Source organism: Belonocnema kinseyi, chromosome 1 (assembly GCF_010883055.1).
Source record: "Belonocnema kinseyi isolate 2016_QV_RU_SX_M_011 chromosome 1, B_treatae_v1, whole genome shotgun sequence".
In the NCBI taxonomy this organism is placed as follows: Eukaryota; Metazoa; Arthropoda; class Insecta; order Hymenoptera; family Cynipidae; genus Belonocnema; species Belonocnema kinseyi.
In genome coordinates, this window is record NC_046657.1 from 14712887 (window position 1) to 14720029 (window position 7143).

At 28.5% G+C, this 7143-nt stretch overlaps 1 protein-coding gene across 2 annotated transcripts in view; it reads right to left on the bottom strand.

Annotated features, from left to right (window-relative positions):
• The window catches only part of LOC117168461 (dnaJ homolog subfamily B member 12-like), a 31777-nt gene extending 31478 nt beyond the window's left edge, over positions 1-299 (bottom strand). The window contains exon 1 of one of the 2 annotated variants that reach the window (XM_033354140.1): positions 187-299. The gene's annotated coding sequence lies outside the window, so the exon portion shown is untranslated. Of the gene's footprint in view, positions 1-134 lie in introns of both variants that reach the window. The other variant, XM_033354167.1, reaches the window with a different exon arrangement.
• Between the last annotated feature and the right edge of the window lie 6844 nt (positions 300-7143).

Below are 7143 nucleotides of genomic sequence, written 5' to 3' on the forward strand. Positions count from 1 at the left end.
ACCGACCTACTCGTTCACCCGCTCCTCCCAACGCTCAATACTCCTAGCCCCACCAGCTGTCACTCATTATTATTATTGTTGTTGTTTATTTACTGTAAACGTAACCTCGAAACTAAAAATGTTCACATTCTTACAAATCTTTCCTTGGCTTTCCCTCACATTTATACGTATGGATTTTACTATCACCTTATCTCCTTTCGCTCCACAGCCCACATATATCACACGTCAGTACCGCAGCTAACTTTTTCACTCAAAAAATGACTTTATTTTGACACTTCTGCATTCATGGCCCATGGTCTACTAAAACTAGACTACTCGGTGACTTAATTTCGATCAGGATTGCGCATCTTCGGGTGCCATCTAACTTCGAGATTCATTATTACGTCTTTCAGACTGGATAGGGCAAATTCAAGATGTCAGCACGCTGAGGGTCAAACATTAATACCAAGTGTATGAGATGAAACTTGATGTTTTTAATAACTAGGAAAAACCTCCTTTTTCCCAATATGCATATCAGAATAATATTTTTTATTTTTAATAAGCTGTTTACATCAATAACAAAATTGATATTTGTTCGCTTGTTACGAGTTTGTCACATAATTGAAGAGTCACAGCATGAAATACATGAACATACATTTTCGAGAACTGCAATATTTTTTCTTTCCAGGTAGAAATTTCACAATAGAAAATAAGCGCATGCGGTACTTATTAAATCGATAAATTTGATCACGTGGTCCAATAGTTAAACTTACTACAATTTAGTAAAAACGACAGGAAACAAAAAATATATTAATTTGATCACGTGGTTTGTGTTGTGCGGTTTTTGACTATATAATAATAATGATTTAATTTGCGCTCCAACTATTGAAAATTGCAAGGAAATATCTGTCTGTTCCCCTTTATTGTTTTTCAAAAACATTTTAAGACTTGCAAGCATTATCAAACATAAAGAATTCTCATTTCTCATAATAATTTTTGTAAAAGAATTTTTCAGTTTCTCACATCTTTGCAGAAAGAAATTAGATGTGATAATCATTAATTAATATAGATTAAGAAGTAGTGCATGCAATTGGTATAAGGAACTTTTGAAAAAAAACCTCAGTAATACATGAAAAAGGAATGAGTCTAAATACCACTTTGCATAATTTTTAGTTTTAATTTGTCTGAAAAAATGTCCAAATTGGAAAATTTTTTTGTAGAATATATATTTGTAATGCATTTATGGTATTAGCTTGAAAATGATAATTAACAAAAATGACAATTAACTGTGCCCGAAAAAGGCCCCAAACACTGAAAAATACTAGGATTCACTCAAAAGAATACCAAACAAGGTTGATTTTTTAAAACGTTAATTATTTTTCTTAGATATGTGATAAGTTATCAAGTATTACTTAAATAATTTTCATTTTTTTGAAGAATTATTATTTGTTTATATTATTTATTCCAGTATATCGACAAAAATTTGAAAATTATTTGCATAATTAAAAAATGTTGAGGGCAATTTTTTTTTGATTAAGAAATTCAAAATTATTTTAACAAATTTTCCTTTTTTTAAACAATTTTTTTCCCTGTAATTCGTGAAAGGTTATTATTTTGTGGATGGAATAGGATATTTCATTAAATTCACAATTATTAAAAAAATTAATCAATTGATTTTGAAATTGTATTTCTTTTTACATTTTTGATTTATTATTAAAATGAATTTAAATTTAAAATTTTAAAATTTTGAAATCAATAAATTGAATTACTTATTCAATTACTTATCCCAACTCAATCTACATGAAAAAAAAAGACATTCATAATATAACGAAAATATAGTATATAAGCGACGTATAGTATAAGAGATTAAAAAAAATCACATAAAACGTACAAATCAATCATTATTAATTATTTAAATCATTTACAAAAAATATCACTTTTAATGTTCATTACTGTGTCATTGACTGACGAAATAAATAAATTTCTACGATTCACAGAAAGAAAAAATATTGTTTAAACAAACATTGAGATTTAAACAGTTCAAAATTAAATTTAGTACAAAAAAATTGTTTAATACATGGATCTCATATCATTTCTGGCGCAGAATAGAATGGCGCTTTTAAATTTTCCTTTTCACGTATATTTAAACAAACTGTTTAAAAAAATTAGAAAAAAAATTGAAAAATTCATTTTTTCACAAAAACATGTGATGGCATTTGAAAGATTTATCAGTAATCTGCAAAAATAATTTTTGAAATCAAAGGAAAATTTGCATTGGCTTGAAGTCAAAGAAAAGATTTTGTGATTTAAAGAAATTTCTTTCCTTAAGAGAAATATTCTGGTGAATTTAACATAATTTGTAGATTTTGCTGAATAATTCTCAAAACTAAGTTGATTCACAAGATAATAAAAAAAAATTTTATGTCTTTCTATCAGGAGGAAAAGGACTACTGATATATTTATTTATATAAATTGTTATTAATAATCAAATTTTTTTTGACAGTGTTTCAAGTCTAAAAATGGAGAGTAAAAAATATCGGCTATTAAAAAATGACACAGTTATTAATTTTCAAAAATTTGCTTTTTTATTCATTCGTAAATGTTCATCCCACGTACAAACACAAAAGTGTTTCCGTATCTATTTTTCACAATTTTAAGAATTTTACCTGAAAATTAGGAAAATAGAAAAAGTTGCTCAGTTGCAACAGTGGCTGTTAATGGGTCATTAATCAGATTTCAATAAAAATTATTATTCGACATAAATTTCTCTGGATCCCTAAATCTAAATATAATAACAAAATTCTCATCAATTGCTTAAATTCTAAAGACTTATAAATAAAAACTCCTGAATTTTATGAAAAGTCAGGGGGTTTTAATGTCTGTATATTCCAAATAAAAGAAATTTCAGATGTGAATCATAAAATTTACAAAATTTTGAATTGTAAAGCTTAAAACTTTCATAATTTGTAATTGTGAATCATGTGAAATTAAAAAATCTTCAATTTTAAAGATATTCAAATTCACAGTTCTTCAATTTCAAAGAGTTTCAGTTGAGAATTCTTGAATTTCAGAAAAATATTTAGAATGGCAAATTATTTAATTTTGCATATTAATGTCTAATTGACAATTTAAAATACTTCACTTGTGAAAATTTGGAATTAATGATTCATTAATGCGCAATGTAGATACATTAAAATGATGTAAGTATACAATTTTTTTTTAATTGAAGGTTCTCTAATATTTAAATTGTATACTAGAAATTAAAACAATTTTAAATGCTTTCTTAGAATATTTAATTATAAAGGTTAAAAATTATAAATTATTTAATTATGAAGATTTAATATGAACATTTATTTGATTTTATAAAGATGTATCAGTAAAAATTCTTAAAATTTTTTTGGTAATCAAGAGTTTTTAATTTTAAATCTTCCAACTTGAAGTAATTTCAAAATTAAATTCAAATTCATAGCTCTACTCTTTTGAAGAGTTACAATTAAAAATTCTTAAGTTTCAAAAACATAACTAGGATTCCGAATTATTCAATTTTCCAGATTTATTTTTTAGAGGTATGTAATTTTGAATAATAAATAGAATAGAATAGAATAAATAGAATAGAATTCCTAGATTAGAATTTCGAAATTTTAAGGGGAGTTCAGTTTTGAAGGTTTGGAATCGAGAAATATTTATTTTATAATTCAAAGAATATTATTTTTAAAATATTCTCAATTCACTAGATTTTCTTTGAATTCGTTGAATTCTATCTAATATTTTTTAATTTGTTCAATTGCTTGGAATGATTTTAAACAATTTTAAATTCTTGGACATTTTTTTAATTTCATTGAAATTTCATAAATCATTTAGAATTTTCTGAATTATCAGAATTGGTCACCATTCTTTGAAGTATCTGAATTATTTGAATATTTAAAATATTTCTTGCCCTTGTCTAAATTTTTTGAATGCACCTAAATTCCCCACAATTGCTTTCATTATTTTGAAGTTCTTGAAATTCTCTGAATTGTGTTGATTTAATCTCAGATATTTCAAGGCATTCAAGGAATTCACATAATTCACGAAAGTCGAAGAATTCACTAAATTCAAGAAACTCAAGGAATTCACACAATTTACGGAATTCAAAGATTCAAGAAGTTCTCATAATTCTTAAAATAAAAATAATTAAAGAAATACACGGAGTGTTATGAATTTGAGGAATTTAAGGAATTCACGGAATTGAAGGAAATCACCGTATTTAAGGAATTCACAGAATTCATGGAGTTTAAGGCATTCCATAAAATTAAGAAATTTGGAAAGTTAAAGTAATGAATAAAAGTTACAAAATTAATTGAAAGCAGTAAATTTAGAGAATTTAATGAGAATGCAGATAATAGATATAATTCAGGTAATCTAAGGAATTTCAATCATTCAGAATATTTGAGAAATTCATAGAATTAAGTGAATTCAAAGAGTTCAAGGTATTCAGAAGGTTCAGGTAATTTAGGTAATTCAGGTGATTTAAAGAATTCCGATAATTTAGAGAATTTAAGGAATTTAAAGAACAAAGCGAATTCAGATAATTCAAGCATTTCAGAGAATTTAAGGAATTCCGATAATTCCTAGATTCCAACGAATTCAGAGAATTGAAGGAATCCTGTGAATTGCAGAAATGCTGTGAATTCGAGGAATTAGCTGAATGCAGGAAATTTAGAGGAATTAAGAGAATTCGAAAAAATACATATATCAAAATGAATGAAAAAGAATACAATGCATTCAATGAACTCAAAAGAATTCGAAAGAATTCATTGTGAATTCGTATGACTTCAAGCAAACTCAACATATTTCTAAATAATATAATTATAGAGTATAAGATAATGTACCTCAATTTTTAATATTTTTTATTGCAGAATCGTCAACATTGAAACTGTATAGTAAAAACCTGAATTTTGAAGATTTAACATTGAAAGATATTCAGTTTAATATATTTGCAATTTAATTCCGTTTATAAGACGTGGAATCTCAAGTAATAGCAAAAAAGTGACTTCACTTGTATAAAAGATTAAATGAAAAAGTCTTTTAGAGGGATTATTCATTGCAACACCCTTTAAAAATGTATTGACTTATAATTGAAATATTCACCCGAAAATTGTCTAATTCAATTTTCCCTCCTACCTACTTCCCCTCCCTTAATTTTTTGTCGCTTCCCCCACTTTTCCTTATTTTCCCTCAATTTCCCGCCACTTCCCTCATTTTCTTTTACTTCCTTTTGCTTCCGTCCCCTCATTTTCAGTTACTCCTTCTACTCATCCTCCCCCTATTTTGCCTATTTTCCCTATTTACCCTCCCCTAATTTCCCCTTCTGGGTAAAAGTACAACAGATAGACGAACGGACCCCCAACTGAAAATGTAAGGGTTTCTTCCCTGGGCTCCGAAACCCTAAAAATGAAAAATTGACCAAATTTTAAAATAAATTAATTGAGATGAACATTTTTTTAAATTGAAAATACCCTTCTTGTCTTCGCTAATTTCGAAAACTTTTCAGGGGCAGATGGTGCTCTAAAAGATAATGTACTGGACGGGACGACAGATCCTATCAAGAAAAAAAAAGATCAAGCGGAATTACTCTCGTTGAAACGTTCGTTAAGCCTCGATACTTTAATTAAATCGAGAGCCCCGGAGTTACGCTTCCTTCCTCTAAAATTCCCAGCTGGCTTATCCAGGCTGCTTTACTCAGAGCTTAATTGAAGAATAAGAAGAGCCTGTGCCAGCTTTCGCAGCTCGGCAAAATCGCAAGTCTCACACGCAACAGACATTTTCTTTATTCATGTCAACTCTTAATTAAAAATTCACCATTTTTGTTTATTTATTCATTCTGGGATGGTGAAGAAAGAAATTTATCGGATGCCAAAAACCAATGTAAAATGTACAATAGGTCCCACTTTTACTAAAGCTTTGTGGAAAAAGTATAGAAAATTATCAAATTTGGTAGATCCTCTATCCAGGCAAAATATGATATTCAATAAAGTTCTATAGATTTAGGAAAACTTCAATGCAAATCTAGCCAGACGTGAAACTTAAATAAATTAGAAATAAAAAAAAGATTAGCGTACAGAAGCAAAAGAGAAATTAATGAAGGAAGGGATAGAAGTGGATGGGAGAAGAAATTAGTGAATGAAGGGACAAAAGTGGATGGAATGAAGAATATAAAGAGAAGAAAAAGGAATTAAGAAAAGTGAATAGCAGTAGAGAAGAATATAGGAGAAAAAAGTAGTATAATGAGTTATGTGATCAACAACAAAGATAAGGAAAATAACAGGTTTGAAGAAGAGGCGCAGAGGGCTAAGATGAAAGAAGAGGTTTAGGAGGTTATGAATACAGCTAGAATAGGTACCCAGTGGGCACAAAACTATGAAAATCCCAAGAACGTCCTTGGGATGTTCCTAGGACGTCCTATGCCAGGCCAATAAAATTCTCTAAGAAGTCCTATGTCCTAAAGATGACCTAAATACGTCTTAAAGACATGGACGTTCTAGGGATATCTTTCGTACAGACACTAGATGTTTTAAGAGCATCCACAGGATGACCAAAAGACATGTCATAAAAGACATCTTAGAGATGTCTCAAAGCCGTCTCTAGGACATCCTTAATTTTTTTGCCCACTGGGTAGGAAAACAGTTAACCAAGCTATTGAGATTGTAGAATGAAAAAAATATTTAATGGATTTGCTGGGAGAAATAAGAAAGAAATGAGGAAGAGGAAATGATAAGATGGAAACGAATGGGATAGATAAGAATAAATTGTTTCTGGTTTGTGAGAGACTTAGAAGAACAGTTGAAGACTTATAAGAAGAAATAGAAGAAAAGGATGGGGAGGAGGTGGGATAGAAAAACACAAGATACATACATTCTTTTAGAATGTATAGAAAAGGAGGAGGAAGAAAGAAAGAATGGACTGGGATATGGAAGGGAGTGAAGTTAGAGGATGTGAATTACTTTAAATATTTGGGATATATAAACAAAAAGCATTACATTTTTAAGGTTCATAATTTTGTAGCAATTTTAGGTTACGTTCACGTTATGCATCGAAAATTAGTATATGAAAAAATTGTAATGCGAATAATATTCAGAGGCTTAAGCAATTTTGAATTATGTAAGTGTTTTAAAACGGAAACTG